This window comes from Camelus bactrianus, chromosome 17 (genome assembly GCF_048773025.1).
Source record: "Camelus bactrianus isolate YW-2024 breed Bactrian camel chromosome 17, ASM4877302v1, whole genome shotgun sequence".
Classification (NCBI taxonomy): Eukaryota; Metazoa; Chordata; class Mammalia; order Artiodactyla; family Camelidae; genus Camelus; species Camelus bactrianus.
This window is the reverse complement of record NC_133555.1, coordinates 30,672,630-30,695,052: the sequence shown is the minus strand read 5'-3', so window position 1 is coordinate 30,695,052 and position 22,423 is coordinate 30,672,630. Positions and strand designations below refer to the sequence as shown.

Sequence of the window (22,423 nt, the reverse complement as noted above, 5' to 3'; positions counted from 1 at the left end):
AGTTTACCCTACTGACAGAGTTAGGCAGGTGAAGGGCAATGCTGCACTCACGTGACTGTTCTAACTCTCACACTTCCATAATCTGGGGAGTAGACAGATTCCAGGAACTCTGGAGGACAAGCCCACTGGTGTTTGGAGGGATTTGAAATGGTGCAGGAGATGATTTAGGTGGGGTTCTGTGGGCACAGATCACATGATGAGACAGTCGTTCCCTTTTCAATCCTTGTTCAGTCCTCCTGGTGTTTTTAAAGGAGCCAGTCTCAGTTTGGTGCTGGGATATCCTCTAACTTCCCTTGTTGACAAGGAGAGAGCTGACCTCAGGAGCAGAGTCCTGGCTGTGCCACTGTTCTGTTTGCACTGTATTCATCTTAAAAATTATCTAGTTACCTCCTAGTAATGGCTAGAGACCCCAGTAAGATTCCTTTAAAAATAAATGTCAGTAGAGAAAGTACAAAAAAAGCAAGTATATATTGAGGAAAATTACAAGTAAACAGTGATACTCTGATGTGGCAAAAAAATCATGATGTGATATACAGTGACTGAAATTTAGGGAAAAGTGAGTTAACTGAGGTCTCCTGGCCCCTGGCCAGTATGAGCTCTTTATAACTGTATTTTTGTATGATCATCATACATGGACCCATTTTGGGTCCTCAGTCTGGCTTGCTTTCTTTCTCATCTACTTTCAACTGCCTTGGAGGAGCCAAGAAAGACAAGTAGGAACATTTAGTTGAGTCTTCAAAAGTGTGAGCATTTTGCCACGTAATAGAGAGCAGATACGAGACCCCTCAAGGGAGCTGACCCCCCTCGTAGGTCACAGACAGCTTTTCCTTTATCATCAGGGAAATTGCTTATAATGGGAATAAATAACACTTGGGAACAATAAGTATAGAAAAATTCACCGAAAAACGGTTTGGTCAATAACAACATCATTTGAGAATTGGAGAAATATTTCTCCTTTCCCCTTTGGTAGCCGGGAGAGCAAATAGCCCTAACTGAGACCAGCAAATAACAGCAATAAAAACTAAAGCCCGTGCACAAGACTGAGGGGAGATGTCAGCTCTGAGGAGGGCAAGGACTAGGAGTGGAGCAAAACAAAGAAATGCAGGTTTAAGCCTGTGAGACACAGGTGGTATTTTTTTATATTAACACAAGCAAAAGACTACAGGGGGGAACGCAGGCTGCCTTTATTTTTTTTTTTTTATGACAGAATCAATAGACTCTAATCAAGTTTTGAATGCAATCAGAGTAAGATGAGAAATACCAAATAGGTCCTAGTAGGAAGTAACTAGAACATAATTGTGTCCAGAAGGGATTACCAGAGTGATGTTCCCCATTTCTATCCAAGCCCCTCCGAGGAGGGAGACTCTGAAATTGAGAAAGGGTGACATGGTTTCAGGTTCACGTCCCCAGAGTTTTGATGCCGTTTTTTTTCTTTTTTCATTTTTCAGCTTTATTAGGTAGAATTGTTACAATTTGACTGCATGTATATAATACATTGTGTGTAAATACATACATACAATAAACTGCACATTTTTAAAATTTACATATATGTACTGTTCATCATTTCTAAGAAAGTTTAGAGGTTTAGCTTTTTAAACTTACATAGTTATCAAAGGAATAAAGCCAACCACAAAATAAGAATTAATTCAAAAAGATACATACACCCTGCTATTAACAGCAACATTATTTATAATTGCCAAGATACGGAAGCATCCTAAGTGTGCATTAATAGATGAGTGGATAAAGAAGATGCAGCATATATAAGTAATGGAATACAACTCACCCATAAGAAAGAAGGATATTTTGCCATTTGCAACCCTTCACTTTTTTTTTTTCCACTTCAAAAACCAGAATTTTATAACTGGCATAAACATTTCCATTGTTGATGCCTTGTTTTTGTTGACTTTCTTCTTCTCTGTAGAAGCTCCCCTGAAACCAGGTTTTCAGTGAAGAAAGGAAATGAAAGAAAGTTGTTTTTCTGGAGGGAGGTAGTAAGGGGTGTTACAGGTCACTTTCTAGGGTGCACAGACTCAGAAAACAGATGCTCAGTTGGAAAGTGCTAAGGACCAGGGGCTCTAAAGGTGATGGGTGAGAGTCATGATGCTTCATAGTCTTCATGCACACTCTGCCCAAGTCACCCTGTATACAAATAATCCAAGCAGAAACAGAATGCTTACCATGTTGATGCAGCCTCAGGTTCCTGGAGCAGCCATGCTGATGCCAGCCACTTACAGCAAGAGGACGGCTCATCACGGGTTGCTCAAGCCTCCAACCAGGTGCTTCTTGAAAGCACTTCCATACAGCATGTTCCTGGAGCCACCACTGAAAGGTGGATATGATTTGAAGTCATTGATTACATGAGGAACATGAGAAAAAGAAAAACCACTTAGTGACAGATGCTCCAACATCTTAATTAGATAGGTTCTGGCTTATGAAGATTGGGTGCCGAGTTCTGGGAAGACAGGGCTGGGTGGGAAGAAGATCCTTGCCCTTGAGGGGCCCTCTCAAAGTGGGTGACATAGACACACAGTCAACAATGTAAGTCCATCAAACTGGGGCTGTGATGGGGGGGACCCCAGCCTGGAGCTGTGGGAGTCAGAGGAAACTGTTACATGATTTCAACATTGATTTTAACTTCTTAGAGTGGTCTAAAGAGATGCAATCCCCTGAGGGGGGTATTATTCCTTCAGGCACATAGTCATTGTTCAAGAAATGTTTGTGAGCATTTGAATGAAGGACTAGATGAAAGTCTCCCAGCCTCAGAAAAGAAATAACTTGCCTGAGGTCACACACATGCGCGCACGCACGCGCGCGCGCGCGCGCCACGCACACGCACGCGCACGCACACACACGCACGCGCACGCACGCACACGCACACACACGCACACACGCACACGCACACACACACACACACACACACACACACACACACACGGCATTTGCTGGATGGTGGGGTGGAAAAGCTAGAAGCTCCAGCAGCCAAGAGGAGAAAATGATAGGAACCAACTAAGGCTAGATTTTAGGAGAGAATCAGCCCTTGCTTGTAGATGTCTGTTTTCTTCTCAAATGGGCAAGATCACAGTAGCCACAGAGCACACTGCTCATCTGTAAACATTGTCTTAAATAAAATAAAATAAAAAACTGTAGTATTCACTCTTCACTCTCTGATATCTCAACGGTTAGCTCTGGTGTTACGATCTAAGTGAGCCCTCTAAAAATATTCTTCGTTCAACCCACTTGGTTTGGATAGTTGATTTAGAAACAACTAATGAAGTCCATTTGCCACATGCGTAAGTGAACTTTTTAAAGTAGGTGTTCTGCATCCCTGCAGTTCCAGGAGCTGTTGTCATAGTAACATTTCCCCCTTCGACTTGCAGAATGCACAGTCCATGGAACCAACGGCAATGTAGGTCATGAGTGAAAACGGGTTTGGTGGTATTGCCTCGGTGCCCAGTTTCGCACAGCTGGGGGCTCAGAGTGCTCTCCACTAGGACTGAGTTCAGAAAAGACATTAGAGGAGGGGTGGGGGAAACTGGAGGTACAGAAACTGTGAAAGAGGCTGGCAGGAGCGAGCCCCTGCATGGAGATGCAGAATATCCCAGAGCCCAGGGTGACCTGTCAAGGCTGAGGGAGGAGAAAGTGGAGCGTTGGCGGCTCACTGTCTCTGCTGCCTGGTGGGAATTGGCGCCCCCTGCAGTTCAGAATCCCTTCAGAGTTGGTTCATGAAGGCCCACATCAATTATCTGTATAAAAGTTTGCCTACTGGAGACCTCAGCTTTGTAGACAGCCTGAAAATGTATTCAAGGAGACATTTTACATGTACCTTGCCTGTCTATCTGTCTGCCTACCTATCTATCTATCCATCCATCCTTTGATATGGATGTTTTATTTAGTCAGAAATAAAAGTGTTCATGAACAGGGGGATTTCAAACCCGAAGACTGTAAGAAGCTGAGGGGCTCATTATGGGATGGTTCCCAAAATGAAAATGATAACATTGTTTAACATTACAATGGTTACTTATTTCCATGGGGTTTTCCAGATGGTGTGGGGGGAGGGAGATTGGTTAAAAGTGAATATCATATCATTTTAGGAAGATGACTTAACTTTTGTTTATGGATCATCAGAGGCATTTATAGGAAATAAGTGAAGTTGTTTCTTTATGTTCATGAAATAACCTAGAAAAAGTTTTGCTTAACTGGTTTTGTCTGCTTGGGGGATTTCAAGCCTGGTCTCATTTTGTTTTATTGTAACACCATCCATCCATCCAATCTGTCTACCTACTGTTTGATCCTTAAGTTGCAGACATAATATAATGCCCTTTTGTTGCTAAATACTAAAGAGTCTATTTCCTAGAAACAAGATAATTCTCTTACATAACCATAGTATAGTGATCAAAATCAGGAAATGAACATTTACACGTTATTATTATTGTCTACGTGCAAATCTTATTCAGATTTTGACCATTATCCCAATAATGTTCTTTATAGCAAAAGGAAATTCTGTCCCACAAGTTGCATTCACTTGTCTTGTCTATTCAGTCCCCTATAATCTGGAATAGTTCCTAGTCTTTGTTTTTGCTGACATGGATAGTTTTGAGAAGTGCAGGTCAGTTATATTTTTAAAATCAGCTGTATTGACGTATAACCTTCATACAATAAAATTCATCCTTTTCCATGTACAATTCTCAGGCCAATTACCTTACAGAATGGCCCTTACTTTGGATCTGTCTGATGTTTCCGCATGTTTAGATTCAGACTCTGATTCTTTAGCAGAAAAAAACCACAGAAGGAATGCTGCATTTTCTTAGTGCATCAATCAGAAAGCACATGATAGTGACTCCCCAATTACTTGATGCTGTTGGAGACTGTGTTAATAATCTGTTACTCCCCAAACTTTCACCCACTAGCGTTTTCATCATTGATGGTTCTTCCCCCAAAATTCTTAATATGATGTTTGCCAAGTGGTAGTTTTCTAATTCCATCATTTCTTCTATATTTGTCTTTATTCTGCCAAGAGGACAATTTTCCCCCCAACTAATTAATAAATTAATTGGTCAATTAACAGCCCTTCAAGCCATAATTTGACGTGTCCCCCATCACTCTTTGAGCACTTCTTTATTTTCTGGTACAACAAGGTGTTCCAGGTTCCTGCTGTACTTTCTGTGCCCCTGCCCTGGAGTCCACATTCCTTCAAAGAAGGGTGCAGCTTTCTGAAGGTGCACATGTTGCCTGAAGTCATTTTAATCTTGAGACTCTTCCCAAATTCACATGGTAGAACCATGGAGATTTTCTCTGTAAAATTTTATTCAGGATACTTATCTGGCTCTTTCCCCTGCTTAAATGAATTTGAAGCAACTTACCAAAAAATTTCATACAGCAAAATTTATGAACAATTTTCAAAGGGCGAAAAAATAGTGACTAAGAGGAAGAAAACAGATGTGCCAGCCACAAAAGTTGCTGGGCTTGCCCAGAAAAACTTGGCATTTGACATTCTGGAAGCCAAATTGAAGGAGGAACTGCATGGGGAAGATGCCCAGAGCTCATGAACAACTTCAGGGACTCTGTCCTGCTGACAAGGGCAGGTGCGGCAGCAAGGGGGCGGGCTCACATTGCTGTGGGAATAGAGTCTTTCTGGATAGCATTCCAACCATGCGGATGGGGAATGAGCCACAGAGAGAAAGCAGCAGGGCCAGGATTTTTCTTTTCTCAAAAGCACTTGGGGTATGCCCAGCTTTTAGACTAGCACTCAGTGTGACCCCACAGAGAAGAGAATTGGTATTTACGCTCCCCATAATCACTCCTTCACCTCTCACTCAGGGATGTTCTATTGAATATTTACTAGGAGATGTGCATCTAAAAGCCCAGGGGAGGTAGAGACAACTAAGATCCAGACCCTCACCACCAGGTCCAGTAGCCAAGCAGGCATGACCATGAATGGTCGTATACCAGTTTAAACCCTAACTGTGCTCTGGGAGTGCTGCAGGAATTGAGAGGAAACTGAAAGACAAAGGAACTGCTACGTTGTTAAAACGTGGAACTTCTGATCTGCAAAAGGGCCTTGAAGGGAATCTTGACCAGTAGTCCCATCAGATCCTTGAATCTCTTCTACCATTGGACCTTGTGGGTGAATTGTCATTTGACAGAAGTAGGGGTCAGGTAAAAAAAAGAGCCAGTGAAGGGAGTCTTCCCCATGTGAATAGGCATTCTGTAGTTCTTCACAGCTATTTATTGAGGCCCTATGATATTCTTGGCACCGGAGTGGATGCTAGGTGTACAATGGCGAGCAAAAATGCACTCAATTTCCACGCTCATAGTGGTTGAGAGCTAATGGGAAAGACAGACATTAATCAGATTAATCCAAAATGCATGTGTTATCAAAAATTGCTCCAAGCACTCTACTGAAAGGTAACCAGCACTTCTAGAGCAGGAGATCAGGGATGGCTGTCTTGAGAAAATGACCATTAAACTGGGTCACTAAAGGGGCAGAAGATGGGCATTCCACGCAGAGGAAATAGTGTGTGTAAAGCCTCGAAGGGGTCAGAGCATATGGGAAGAGAGACAGACCCAAGTGGCTGGAGGGTAGGAAGCAGGACGTGGGAAACACACAATGAGGGGCAGAGGGTGCAGGTTCACACAGGGAGTCTTCTAGAGGAAGGGAGAAGATGTGTCGGGGTGGGGGAAGGCCAGGCTGACTGAATCACAAAGCAGGGAGTAGAGGTATGAGCCTAGAGCAATCATTCTAAGACACAAAGGAAGTAGGAGGTGAGCTGGGGACAAAATTATAAAATGATAGGAATACTGGTAATTTAAAAAAAACCCAGCTTCTCCCATTAGTGAGTGCCCCACTGACTGACAAGGAAACAAGGCCCTGAGCCTTACTGATAGAAAACAGGGTACAGGGAAGGCAGAGTTAGCATCTATTAACACAGAGCCGAAAATAACCTAGGACTGAACAATTCCATTTCATACCATCTACCCTATAGAAACACTCTACCGTGTATGAGGAGATACATCCAAGGATGTTCACTGCAGCAACAACTGTAATCACAAAAGGACTGAAAACAACATAAATGCCCATCATTGTGGGAATGGGTAAACAATCTATGGTACACCTTACCATGCTATGCTGTGCAGCAGTGGAAGAACAGAATAAATCTGTGTGTTACATGGAAACGCTCCGAGACTTATGGCTGGGAGAAAGCACAAGGCGGGACATTAGGTCAGGGTGATATCATTGGCGTAAATGGAAATAAGCAGTCCTCAAAAAAAAAAAAAAAATACTATCCTTCCACCCCTTGTGAGTATATATCTATAGTACTAAATGCCCAGAAAAATGTATGGAAGGGTTTAGAGTAAACTGAAGAGTCGTTAACTGGGGAGAGTCCTAGGATTAGGATTTGGACTCCTAGGTGTGGTCAAGGGGGATTTCAGCTTTATCTGTAATATCACAATTCTATTATGGAAACTTCCAAACATAAACAAAAATAGGAAACAGTAATAAGCCCCCAAGTACCAGTCAACCATATGTTCCCTTCTCCAGCATTCTTTTAAATTACACTCCAGACACTGCATTCCATTCCTAAGTATTTCTAACAGATAAGGACCCTTGAAGAAAAACATAACAATGTTACCACAATCACACTCAAAAGTACTACTAATAATTCCTTAGAATTTATCAAATACCCAACCAGTGTTCATATTTCCTTGTCTTGTTATTACAATTTGTTGTTCAAATCTGGACCCAAATGAACTCCATATACTGCAATTGGTTGATAAGTCTCACGTCTTTTTGTGTGTTCTTGCCAGTATATACCAGATTGCTAGAAGTAACTTAAGTTGGGTCAAAGGTCAAGGGCATGTGTAATTTTGCTTGAGTTGTAGTAATTTTCATTCCACTGGCAATGGGAGAGTGGCTATTTTCCCCAGAGCCTCACCAACAGACTATTCTGTCAAACTTCTGGATTTTTGCCAATCTGATAGATGAGAAGTGGTATCTCATTGTATTTTTCATTTCTTTAAATTAGGTTTCAAAAGAAAATGAGCTCAGGGAGAATTCTGAGTCTGTAGAGGAAAGAAGCAATTTGCATAGAAATAGTACTATTGCCAACTACCATTCAGTACATTGTACTTAATCCTCCCAACTCTACTAGGAAGGTGGGGTCTGGAAACATGAACCTATCAAATTCAGACTTCTAAATAAGCATCCTTCTGTCAAATACATTTTGATTACTGGAATATTGCTTTGCACAATTCATCATGAGCATAGAATATCTGGTTTTAGACTTTCAACATTACTCCAACGAGTGAGAATGGCTACTCTCCTTCCAGCCATTCTCTGGAAGAGAAGACTGAGTGACAGTTCACCTCAGGAATTCTCAAGGCTGCGGAAGGAGCCTAGACCAAGACTGTGTAGTTCCTTGAGGGCATGTTAGCCAGGATCCTCCACAAAATGGATTTTGATCAGAATTTGAACTTTAGGAAGAAAGGTCCTTCCTTCCTTCTGTTAGTACCCTGAGGGCTGAGACCCCAGTTTCCCCCTCTTCGTCCTCTTCACTCCTCAGCACCAGGCAGGGCTTTGGGGATACACTGGGGATCCATGTGCTGGGCCCGCCCTCAAGTAGCCGAGGGAGGGGAAGAGGGAGGCATTCAATTAGGCAACTAAAAATGAAAGTCACCAATCAATCTCTTGCCCCTTAACACAGATGCGTGCACACATGTGTATTTGCCCTGCACAGTTCAAAAGCAGTGGACTGAGCCTCAGAAGAGGTGGGTTTGAGCTCTGGCGCTGTCACTTCATGGCTATGTGGTTTGGGGCTAGTCACTTTCCCTCCTTAAGTCTCAGTCTTCCCCGTTGAAAAATGGGGCTGATGACCCTTCCGTCACAGGGATGCTGTGAAGAAAAAATAATTCGCGTACAGCAGAACCAGATGAAGTGATTAGGGCAGTGCCTGGCCAGAGTAGGTGTTCAGGAAATGCCTATAGAATCTGGTCTAGTATGCCGCAGGACTGCTAGAAGTACAAGGAACTTGGAGGCCCAGCATTCATTCTTCTCATTCTCTTTGGAAGTTGTGGCTGATAAGGAGCACTGAGCCTTGCCCTGCTCTAATTTGGGGCAAGGCTTGCCCTGGAACCCAGCCTTCCTGGTTCAGGCCCTCAATGCCACACTGGATCAGGGCAGCCTGGACCCTTGAAAGACGTGTGTATGTTCAGAGTTCACGCCCATTCCTTTTCTACCATTGCCTAAGCCCCCACCCCCAACACACACACCTTTTAGAGAACAGAACAAAGAGCTGCTTCTGCACTTTCGTCTTTGAAATATGTTTTGAATCATCTGCTTTTCTTTACTAGGTGGGTTTTTTGTGTTTTGTCCGCCTCCCACTTCCCATCAATCATGAGTGCTTGCAAAGATTCATTTCAGGGTTGTAAGGAGAGGAGTCAGTTTAGCAGAAGATCCTCAACCCCTCCGTGCACCTCCTCCCCAACCAAAACTCAACAACAGCACCAACTATGACCTCCCTCCCTCTCCCAAATCTAAAGACCTGGCCTCTTCTCTCTCCTGGGCTGTGGGAGAAAGAGCTGGAGAATTACTCTGCGCTCTGGCAGGACTTCAAATTCCTTTTTTTTTTTTCCCCAGTAGAAGCTCAATAATTCTCAAGATCCAGATTTAGAAGCTTGTATGGAGAGCCCCGAGAAATCAGTAGTAAGACACCCAAGCTTTCTAACTTTTTTTCTTCCCCAAGAAATCTAATAAAGCTATTGCACAGTCATTTCCCAAGGTCAATTTTCAGCTTTTAATAGTTTTAATGAGCTGTTTAAAAGGCTCCTCAACTTGTGTTCATCCAAGCTTGCGTATGTTTGGGAGCAGAGAGGGAAGGGAAGGAAAGGGGAGGGGGATGAGCAGTGGAGGGGAAAGAGCGGTTTGGTCCTGCTAACCTGGGGACCAGATCAAGGGTTAGCGCCTCTACAGGACGTCCCAGGGATGCTAATGGGGCTGCTCTTTCACCCTTGGGATCAGATTTAATAATTCAGGGACCTAAAAGTCAGCCACTTCTATCTCCAAGCAGGACCCATGAGTGCCCCCCAAACCTTGGCCATCTGCAGGGAGGTGAAAGAGGAAGCAGAGTGAGAGAGTGATGGTAAAGGCAATGGGAGAGATAAGGGAGAGGAACTTTGAGAGTTCAATGGATACGTAAAGGGGCTGAGGAGGAGGAAGGAGAGAGATAAGAAAAAGAAGGCAGCAAATCATGGGGAGTGATGCTCCAAATATAATTGGGGCCCGTGTATTAGGTGGTTTGATACTAATGTTAGAGCAGGCAGATAGCTAGATATGAGCAGAGAAAGGGGGACACAGACCAAATGGCAGGAATTGGGCAGAAAGGAGGGGCACAGGCCAAATGCAGGAAACCACACATCATGTAAGCAGCAGGGGTCCCTGGGCAGAGAAAGAAAAGCAGGAACCTTGGGGCTGATAAGGGATCATGCTTTTTAGGATGACAAGTGGCCTGGAGAAGAACAAAGAAAGGTGAGAAAAGGCAGGAATTTCTAGTGTCCGAATGTAAACTTTTGCTCATTATGCCCTCATTTCAATAAAATTAGCCCTGAAAATCAGAAGTACCCATCATGCACCTGACGCCATGACACTTCCAATCCAGACTAAATAAGGACAAAAATCCCTCCTCCCTTTGGGAAGGTGGAGTTGAGATGATAATCAGGGAATATGACCCCAAACCCTTCCCTTCCCAATGAATATTCCGCCCATTCATTTTTACACCGTAAGTAGTTAACTTGCCAAAGAAACTCAGGGCAGCCGCTCACCCGAGCCTGCCTGCTCTCCCCTGAGAGTGTACTATCCATCCTTTAATAGATCCTCATTTTACCTTTTTTTAACCTCTAAGTCTTGTCTCTGAATTCTTTCTGGGACAACAAGAACCTGGAACACCAGTTGCATCTATCGGCAACACTAATAATCACCATCATAATTACAATAACGCTAGCGATGCCCAGTACCATTCATCTGTAGTTACTGTGCAGAAGGCTTGAGGCTAAGCACACTGAAGGTCTTCTCTCCTTCAGTTCTCACAGCTGCCCGGGAGGTAGGTTCAACTATTGTTCCATTGTAGAAAACAGAGCATCATTCAGGGGAAGTCACTGATCAAAGGTCATCCAGTTAGTAAGGCTAATTTGCATCCAGCTTGATTCTAGAACTTGAGATTATAATCATGACTGTTAGTTTGTTCACCACCTGAGAACCATATGAAAATTTCAGAAAAATCCAGATACCTTCGTAAAGAAGAAAATTAAAATACTCCTAAGTCCACTTCATAGCCATAGCAACTTGAGCATTTTGGTTTATGTGGCATGCATTGTGGGCTGTCCACAAAAAGCCAAGCTTTCTTTTTTCACGGGGATGGAATTATAGCCAGGCCTTGGCTGCACAGCTGGACGGCCTTTCCTGGACTCCCTGGCAGTTAGATGTGAACAGGTGATGTGGTTGTTGTCGTGGAATATAAGCAGGGTAGATGTGGACCATCCACAGGCCTGAGGTGACATACACTTTCCCCTTCCTGCTGGCTGGAACCTGCAAGTGCAGCCACCCAGTGTCAACCAATGCTTGTGATGACAGCACCAGGAGGTGGGAGGCACAACGTGGAGAGAGGAGCTCACCTCTCGCACCGCTATTGTATTGCAAGATACAATTCTTTTTTTTTTGGTCATTGTGTTGTTGCATCTCTTTGTTACAACAGCTTTCCCTGACTATTACAGCATACTTCCTTCCAGTTTTCTTCCCTATGAATATGTGTACAGTCATTTTTCTCACCCTGGCCCTCTTAGGTGTTTGTTCTTTTCCTCACATTTCACGGTCTTCTTTCAGGACCAGTGAGTCCAGACTCACCGTCTAACCATCTAAGTATTTCCAGAAAAGTATTTATTAAAAAATGATGATCCAAATACAAACCACCCATGCCCCACCTCATCTATGATTTAAGAAGACCTTCTATCTCAGGTACTCAGTGGGGAAGAATCCAGTTCCCCCAGTATCATCCAACGTGTCCAAGGTTTTTAAGCCTGTAAGGTAATTGTGGCCATCTCTCTACTTTGTGTAAGCACGAAACCTTGTCCTTATATCTTGTGTTGTGACATGCAAAGCTCAAGCATCCTAGTTTCTTCATTTTGAGACGTCCATCAGCACAATGTCCTAATTAGGGCCCAGTATGTCTATTCCATAGATTAAGACCCTGTGGCTCAGAGAGGATCTGGTTTTCTGGACCCCACCCCCTGGGCAAGAATCCACACCTGGTTAAGGATGGACTGGGAGGGCAGAATATGGACTCAGTTCCTTTGATTCTAAAACTAGGACCTTTAAAAAACTTACATTTTTTTCATACATTTTCAAAAGTAATTTGTATTCTTTGTACACACTCTCAACAGAGGTCAGAAGTCTTTTATAACATAAGTCATAAAAAGACAAATAACCCAATTTTTAAAATGGGCAAGGATTTGAGTAAATATTTCTTCAAAGATATACAAATGGCCCCAAAGCACCTGAAAGTATGTTCAGCAGCATTAGTAATTAGAAAAATGCAAATCAAAACCACAATGAGATACCACTTTACATCCACTAGGATGGCTATACTCAAAAAAAGAGGAACAAACAAACACTGGTGGGGATGTGAAGAAACTGGAACCCTCATACACTGCTGATAGAAATGTGAAATAGTGCAACCGCCGTGGAAAAGAGTTTAGCAGTTCCTCAGAATAAACTGAAGACATATGTCTACATAAAACCTTACAAATGTTCATAGCAGCATTATTCATAATAGCCCAAAAGTGGAAACAACCAAAACATCCATCAACTAGTGATCAGATAAACACAATGGGGTATATCCATAGTGGAATATTATTCAACAATAAAAAGGAATGAAGCACTCCCACTTGCTACAACATGTATGAACCTTCAAAATGTTATGCTAGTTTTCAGTGAAAGAGGCTAGTCTCCAAAGGCCACATATTATATAATTTCAATTATATGAACTATCCAGAATAGGCAAGTCCATACATGCATAAAGGGGATTAGTGGTTGCCTGGGGTTGGAAGAAGGGGGACTAGGAGTGACTGCTGATAGGTATGTGATTTTTTGGGGAAAGAAGGGCATGAAAATATTCCAAAATTGGATAGTGTCAATGGTTGCACAATCCTGTTAATATACTAAAAATCACTGAATTACATATTTTAACTGAGTGAATTATAAGTAAATTATCTCAATAAAGCCGTTTAAAAATACAAATTAAATTCTGTCACTTCTTTGCTCTGACCCTCCATAAGGCTCCCCGATTTCCTTAGCTTAAGACCCACTTACATCCTCAATACATCCTAATGACCCATGACATTCTGCAAGGCCCCAGGTGACCTGGCCCTCAGTTTCCTCTCTGACTGTATCCACACTCTCCCCAAGATGTGCCAGGAACACACCCACCTCAGGGCCTTTGTTCATCAGGGCTGGTCCCTCTTCTGGAGAAGCCCCTTCCCCATGGGCCCTCCTAATGAGCTCCCATTTATCTGTCAAGTTGCCAGTTCCAGAGGTTTCCCTGGCCACTCTGTTTAGAGTTACAATCTCACCCCACCTCTCACTCTTTAAGTTTCTGCTTTGCTGCTTTTTCTAACATCCTATGTGATTGATTCTTTTATTACGTTTATTGTCCACCAGAATGTAAGCTCTGTGAGACTCAGGGTTTTGTCTGTCTTATCACTGCTGTAGCGCATAACACAGAACAATGCCTGGAGCATAGCAGGCACTCGATAAATATTTGTCAAATGGATGGTTGAGAATACATGGGGCAAACATCACTGATTATTCCCAACTCCCTTTCTCCATGCCCACCTCCTGTGACGGAGGCTGAAGGATCCAGGTCCTCACTTTTCCAGTTTACCTTCAGCTGAGGGCACCCATAGGACCAGGCTGCCAGGGAGTTTCTAAGTAAGATGATTATTCCTCAATAAAAGGAAAAAAGCCTCTTAGGAGGGGAAACCAATGTCTTGTCTGCACCTACTCTTAGCCAGCTTCTCACCTTTAAATGTTGACGTGTAAGGGCATCTTTCCAGAATCCTTTCATGTACACACTTTTAAAAAAATTAAAAATCAGATTATCCTCTCTACACACCATTTGAAAATCTGCTTTTTCCCACTTACTGTGTCATGGACACATTGAGTTGTCTGTCATTCTCATCCCCCTGCGGGGAGCTCACTTTGCCTGTGTTTACTCATTCACTCAACCAGCACTGACTTAGTGAGCACCTACTATAATGAAAGTCGGGCAGCACAGATCAAACACAGTGGTGTGTCCTGGGTCCAGAGGAGCTGGGGAGGAATGAGACAGGCAGAGCCTGGCATGGGGGAAAGCCTACTCTAACGAGGGAACAGGGCAAGAAGGGATTCAAGGACTGGCCCCAGGAAGGAGGAATGGTTCATCAGTCACAGTCAAAGTCACAGTTATGAGTCTGCAGAGCCCACAAGGGCCTTTTCTGATCAGACTCTCACTGCTTTGACTGCAGACACGTTCTAGGTGTGCCTCCACTAGGAGCTGCCTTGGGGGCAACAACCCATACCTCCGAATCTGGGCGGAGCGAGCGGTGGGGTGGTTTCATCCCTCTGCTTCATGAATAACACAAGTGTAATTAATCATGTCCACAATGGTTTATACTTCAGCATTTTTTTTTTCATTTTTAACAGTCTGATTAAATTCATTTTAACTTTATAAGTAGTTATTTTAGAATTATTCTTTGTTCGCCCATGGGTGCAGTGCTGAAAACGCATAATAAGCGTGTCGCAAGGTAGCGACTGGTATTCTCAAAATGAATCTTAAAGGCTATTCAGCAAATATTAGCCACTATATATAAAAACAGATTTAAAAAAAACAAAACTTCTGTATAGCACAGGGAACTATATTCAGTATCCTGTAATAACCTTTAACGAAAAATATGAAAAAAATATGCATAACTGGGACACTGTGCTGTACACCAGAAATTGACACATTATAACTGACTGTATCTCAATTAATAAAAAAATTCAATTCAAAGTTAAAGGCTATTCAAGGGAAAAATAGTATTGTGTTACTACAACTTAAATTAGCCATAGAAAAAAACTGGAGAACTGTTTCTTGTTTCTTTATCTTAAAACGATAGTCCTTGGAGAATTAGGAAGAGAAGAGCTGTGAGCTGGAGAAGAGCCCCTTGGCAAGGTCTTCACCCAGGATGGGTGGGGACATGGAGGTAGGACAGCTCTGCAGGCAAAGCTTGCAACTGTCTGATTTGGAAAAGAAACCACGTACATCTTCTCTGTCCCTCAGATAAAAGCCCATTTCCAAATACGTTGTGCAGAGCTCATTTTAATGGTGTAGTAATTAAGTTAGAAATATGTGGTACTCATCCCTTTTATGAATGCTCTACTCATTGAATTTACAAACTCTCTCTGAAAGTCAGAGAAAAATTATTTAAAATAAGAATTGAATAAAACTCTGTTAATAATAAAGAAATGCGAATGGAGGCAACAACAAGATGTCATTTTTCTCCCACCAGGTTGGCAAAGATTTATATCAATGATTAATACTCTGGAGTTGGCAGTGGTGCTGGCAGAAGTTTGCATAGGTAGTCTTTGTGGAAATAACTTAACAGTTAATAACAAGAATCTGTATTTTGGATAATTTTTTGTTTTTGAGGGCAATTTTTGTATGAGTTTTTGAAACAGACATCCCACCCCTTAAGACATCTGCATCTTAAGGCAGTACAGAGTTTAAGCAGATATGCAGATAAGAGGATTTTCATTCATTAGATTATTACTGTATACAGCAGGCCCTCCATATCTGTGGATCCTGCATCTGCAGATTCAAAACATTTTTTAAAAATTACAGGAAATTCCAAAAAGCAACACTTGAGTTTGCTGCACACTGGCAACTATTTACGGAGCATTAACATTATATCTACAACTATTTACATAGCATTTACAATGTTTCAGGTATTAGAAGTAATCTGGAGATGATTTAACATATATAGGAGGACACAGCATGCCAGTTTAAATAAGAGACTTGAGCATCTGTGGATTTTGATATCTGTGGGGGATTAATTCCAAGAACCCTACAGACACCAAAGGACAACTATATTTTCTAAAAGTTTTGAAAAAGAAACTTTTTAAAATACATTCTTCTTTCCTACGTTTTCTTGTATGCAGTAATTCGTTTTAATCCCTCCCAAAACAGCCATGTTGGAAATACCAGATAAAGCTCCTTTGAGAAGAACATGGGTGCCCGGAGGTTGGCCCCAGGAATCTGACAGCTGGGATCCTAGGCCCAGCTTTGCCAATTACTAGATGTTGTGTGACCTTAGACAATGTCAGCGCGTAAGAGTGATTCTTAACGTTTTAGAAACAGGGACCATTCTGAGAACATACTAAACATACTAAAAACTATGGATGCTCTTTGCTGGGACACACTATTTCTGCATACAGTTTCAGAGGGCTTCATTCTTCCTGGTTAAGAATTCCTATCCCAGAGGGATAAAATAACATGGGAAAATGGAGGCCAACTCAGCCAGAGCCTGTACTGCCTACGGGTGAATACTCACAGGAGACAACAGCGATGTTGTCTTGCTTCTAGAGCACTTAAGATTTCTTGAACTCTTGACATCTAAAAACTTTTTTATACATCCCACAGATTTCTTAAGCCCTTCATAATTAAAAACTATTTTCATATATCTCATAGATTACTTACTAATTACAAAGAGGAAAAAGGAACTTTCTCATAGAGAAATCTGGTGGATAGCACTTTAATCATGCAATCAAACTTTTCATAGCCAAAACTGGGACAAATGGTAGGTGTTCCTGATGTCATGCGCTGAGAAGGACACAGCATCAGTCATGCCATATTCCTGCCAAAATCTAATTATGAGGAATAATTTAGGCAGATACATATTGAAGGACATTATGTAAAATGACTGGCTTGAATTCTTTTAAAATGTTGATGTCATGAAGAGCAATGCAAAACGAAGATGGGGAGTGAAGCCAAACTTGAGAGACAGATAAGTATAAGTAACTGCCATATGTGCTTAGACCCTGGATCAAGACAAAAACAAAAGCAAAAAGCCAACCCTGATATAAAGGACACTGAGGGAAACTATAACCCACAGTTCCTGTATGGGTAGTATTTAATGATACCATGTATATAAATTTACTTTGCAAACATTAAGCACCAGAAAGCTCTTGGTATAATTTGTATTGTGTTTCTGCCAACCTTAAGAAGAACAGACACAAAATAGGTCCATATACTATTAATTAGTTCCTTCTTTTATTCATTCAACATGTATTTATTGATTTGAGAAGCAGTGAAGTCAAGTGATTTGCCCAAGGTCACCAGTGAAATTAATTAACAGAGCAGGAACTATAACCCCAGTCTCCTAGTTTTTCAGGTAGCCCAGGGCAACGCTCAGGGAAGATCATAAATTTTGTTCATGGGGATGGTGATAAGTGAAGTGATGGTGTTGGGGAAGGTGGTGGCAACTGTGGAGTGATGGAGTTAGTGGTGGGGTGGTCATGGCAGTGATGGAGGTGTTACTGTTAGTGGCAGTGACGGGGTTGGTGGTGGCGGCAGTAACAATGGCAGAATGGAGGAATGGTGGTGGGTATTGTAGATGAATCCTAATGCAGTATATAAGATCAAAAGCCAGAGTTTAGGAAATGCAAAAGCAATTATTCTGGTTACTCCTCCAGAATATATTTTTCTTTTCCTTGTTTTTTTCTTTTTTTTCTTCTCTTATCCCCCACATTCTTGGTTTAACAGGTATGTTTTCACCTAGGAGTTTGCTTTACTTCAGATCGCCTTATTATGTTTAGAATGAAAAAATATATTATTAGGATGGCAGACCATATATCTTTGCTTTGCTTTATAAATCATGACTGTGTTCTATTGTTATGGAACAAATGCCTACATTCTATAAAATGCAATCTTTTTAGAGCAAAGCTCTTAAATCTCCAGGACTTTTTTCAAATTGTGTTTTGTGGCACATGACCTAACAAGCTGCCATTGTAGAACACCCAGAATGGAGAGTGACAACTGCTGTAATAATGACCATTGGATATGTTGACCTCCCATCATCATTCCTGCCTCGGTACTTTTAGCACTTTCTTCTCCTTCTGGTAAATTAATATACCATAAAAGGTTCAATCCAAATGGGTACCTAGCTGATGTATTTTTGGAGACACTGGTATTCTGTTATCATTGTCAGATGAAATGCTAGGATTGTGTTGTATTTATTCCCTAGTTGCTGTCTTATTCAGTGGATTTTTTTTTTTAAAGAGCTTTGTGGGTGAGCACATTGATGGCATGCTGATCAGATTTCCAGGCTGCCACGGCTCTGTGAGTAGAGCTGATAAACTGGATGAAAGAATAATGAGCCAAAGCGATGTTGACAGTCTGGGAAGCAACCTGAACCATCACAGAGGCCAAGGCAAAGTCCAGCACTTGGGTCCACATGACGAGTTGCAGGAGGACAGCAGGGGAGGGACTCAGCCTAAGCAACTGGGAAAGAACCATGCGTTGTGATCAACAGCAGCCTCCAGGTATGAGACAGCTGTCAAGAAAGTGACATTGGTGGTGTTGGAGTGGAGAGGCAACAGCTCTCTCCTAGGCAGCAGTCACTGGGGGCTTGTGTTTTCTTCCCCACAGCTGACGAACAGGGATTGTACTGAGGAGAGAGGTCAGGACTTGAAATGTCACATGGATCTCAGAGGAGGGAGCCTAGAGACCTGGAGTTCTGGTGAGCTGTTACTGGTTGAAACATGCTCCTTTACAACTTAGGGAAAGCTCAGCTAGCAGTGGTCAGGTGATAAAAATGTGATGATCCCACAGAACAAGACATCAGGAGGCAGGCCACTTCAGGGTGAGCAGCAGCGGCTTAATGATACCATCCGAGGCCCAGGCTCCTTCTCGATTTATGTTTTGCATCCTTAGCATGTTGCCTTCTCATCCTTAGAGTTGTCATCTTATGGTACGAAGATGATTGCCTCGGCTCCAAGCATCACACTTCACAAAACCACATTTAAGGCAAGGAGCAGTGGAGAGAGGCAGGGAGCTCTTCTCAAACATCTTATCCTGCTATCAGGAAGCAAAAACCTTTCCAGAAGTTCCTTAGCAGGCTTCCCTTATATATATCATTGGCCAGATTATGTCACGTAGCTATCCCTTTGGCTCTTTAGTTTCAAAGACCCACTAGACCTCGGGCTGGGGAAGAGATATCTTTCTTATTTCTGGCCACCTCACAGCCAAACAAAACTGGCATTCTTTTAGCTCAGAAAAAGGAGGTGTGAAGAAGGCTGCTGGGTGGGCCACCAAGTGTATCTGTCACCGGGCATAGCTTATTTTTCAAATATGAGAAGATATTTCTTCTTGCGATGCAGAGAAGGGTTTGTTTATGAGGCTCTAGACACAAAATTTGGGCAAATGTGCCAATTGGTAGAAGTTATAAGGAAGCCAAATTTTAGTCTTACTTGGAGTCAAGATTTTCTGATAACTGTGGTTATTCAGAAATAGAAAGTGCTGCTTTTATGGAGAGATGAAGCAGAATTAGCATCTTCCTTGTAAGGGACACACTAAGGGGGAATTCTCGTACCAGTAGAGGGCTGTGGAAGATGGGGAGAGAGGGTGAGCATTTACACTGACCTGTGAGCTTCCTTCCAACCCAGAGAGCCTATGATTCTAGTAATTAATTTTTTCTCTTTGAATGTTCATTAGATAATTATGCTAATTAGAGATGATGTTTCTACTAAGTGAGGTAAAATTTCAAGTTGAATGGTATTTTTAATATTTAGCATCATTTTGTTGAGACAGAGTCTGCCTTGGACTTACCCCTGTACTTTGTTTGTAACTGTTACTTTTACAAGGACAAAGCAAGGAGAGGCATATTCCCTTGGAGTTAGGTTATGGATACCATGCACCCTGGCCTTCTAGCTAGTATCGTAAGTACCCACTCCTGTGGTCCCACGAATATTGTTGGAGTTGTCACACTGAGGCAGAGGTATCAACTGGACAGAGCCACCCTCTTATACCTTTGATATTTTACACCCAAGAGAAAAGCAACAACTTCATATGCATCAGGGTATCAAGGAGAAAAGGGTGAATCCAACCAACTAAAAGAACTTGCTAAATTTATCTCCAAAGGAGCACTATCTAGTGGTTTCTAGTATTTGTGGCAAATACTATCTCTCGTTTAAAGCCTCTGAAAGCTTCTGGGACATCATTTTCAATGTCCCTGCTGCCCCTTAGTACAAAGAAGGAATGGACTCGGAATAGGCACCCTTTGGGCATCCCCCCTCCCCTCCTCTTTACAACCTGCCTGGTGTCCCTCTGCAGTACTGCCTGGTGTAGTCCCAGCAGTCCAGTTTATGGTAGGGGACCCTGCTTCCTCTCCCAGTCATTGCTGGTGGGACCATGAGTGTTCATCTGACCAACCAGATTCTCTCCTCAGGGAATTTGGAATTGGGACCCAGAGTAGCTAATTAGTTTCTGTTGGATGTCTGGTCATATAAATAGTGTGGGTCACCACCTCCTACCATGGGCTGAATAGCACAAAGAGAGACCACGTGTTCAAAGAGAGAGGCCAAGGCCTTGTCTGCTCAGTCCAGTCATGCTATCTAGCCCAGCCTGGCTCCCTCCAAGGCCTCTGGACATTTCTTAACTTCCTATTCTGTGCCACAATCCGAGTCCATCCTGTAACTCCATCCCATTTTGTTGAAGCTGGTTTGCATGGATTTTTGTTATTTATAGGAACCTGAGAGAGATCTGATCCTTAGAAAGGCCTAACAGAAAGCTAACATGAATTTTAAAAAGAACTTTTTTCCAAAATACAAAATTATAAATGTTCATCGTAAAAAGTATATATAGAGAGAAATGTCTCCGAATGTGAAAATTCCCACAACATTCCTCCTTAGAGATAATTGCTCTCAAATAGTTGAGAGGCGAGAGCACGAGCATGTACAAGCCGGCAAGGATTAACCTTTACTGGCTCTTATGCTACACATATTGTTTTAACTCATTGAGTCTTTTCTGCAAGAGGCCACAGAGTAGGACTACTTCTGCCGTCATTCTCAAGATGAGGAAAGTTAGATGCAGAGAGGATACGTGGGGAGGCAAGATTTGAACCCAGGCAGTCAAGCTCCAGGGCCTGGGCCCTTCAATGAAGTGACTGGACAGGGACTCCTCTGAGACTTGACTGGGATGGCAACCACTTCCAAGCTCATATGGTTGTTGGCAGTTCCTTGCTAGCTCTTGGATTTAGGGCCTTAGACCCTTAGTGGCTGTTGGCCAGAGACTGCCCTTCAGTCCTCACCACATGGGCCTCACCATAGGGCAGTTCTCAACACGGGAGCTGGTTTCATCAAAGCCAGCATAGGAGAGGGGCTGCCAACAAGACGGACATTAGTATCTGATGTTATCTAGACATGAAGGGACATCTCACCACTCTTGCCATATTCTATTGGTCGGAAAAGTCCCCAGACTAGCCTACTTTCCAGGCAAGGGGATTATGTATGTGAATTCCAGGAGCCACAGATCACTAGGGGGTCTTCTTAGTGTCTGTCTGCCACATTACACTTTAACTTTCACATTTTTGACAAATCTCTGGTAATAGCTGGATTGGAGCAGTTGCTTAGGGTTAGGCCAAAATGGCACCTTGAATGGAAGACAGCCAGGCTCACGGCTCAGGGCAGAGCTGACCTGATTCCCACTCCTGATGCAGGAGGAGGAGCTGGACCAGGGAAAGAAGTGTGGGTCTGCTCACCTCTCCTTGCCCCTATGCTGCTGATTTCCCACCTGGGACAGGAAGCCAAGGGAAGGGCCTGAGAGATGGCACAAGCACCTCCCACACCTGAAAGCAGGTAGTTCAATGTCTAGAAGGCTGCGGGTTCTCCTCAACTTCCCTGCCCTCTAGAAAACACAGCACAAGGGATGGCCCTCCTGGGGAGGCGTGAGTCAGGGATGGAAAGTTGGGAGGTGCTGGAAGCAGGTCTCCTCCTGTGTGCATAGAGGATGGAAGGGAGAGAGGTAAGGTTCTCTCTGACCTGTGTTCTACAGAGAGTTTTGCACCTTGCTTTTGTCACTAGACATGCATTTGGACATCTATCTGTGTCAGAACACAGGGATCCGATACACCCTTTTTTTTCCCCTGGCTGCTTGGCATTCCACCGCGTGGGTCGCCTGACAGAACATGAGCTCTAGGTCTTTGGAGGTCATTGCACCTTTGTCTGAAGTGCATCATTCATGGAGGGCCCTCAGGGCGGGCCCTTGGGCTGTGTCATCGAAGAAGTGTGTGTTCTAAATACAAGCCTCCTCAAAGTAGTCTTTCTGAGTTTGGTGCATGTGTGTCCTCCAAGGACTCTAAATGG

General features: G+C 42.9%; 1 long non-coding RNA gene across 1 annotated transcript in view; it reads right to left on the bottom strand.

Moving 5' to 3' along the window:
- LOC123612268 (uncharacterized) overlaps positions 1-22,423 on the bottom strand; it is an 86,709-nt gene that overhangs the window by 43,678 nt on the left and 20,608 nt on the right. Inside the window, exon 2 of the long non-coding RNA XR_012499975.1 lies at positions 2,178-2,322. This is a non-coding gene — a long non-coding RNA (uncharacterized LOC123612268). The remainder of the gene's footprint in view (positions 1-2,177; positions 2,323-22,423) is intronic.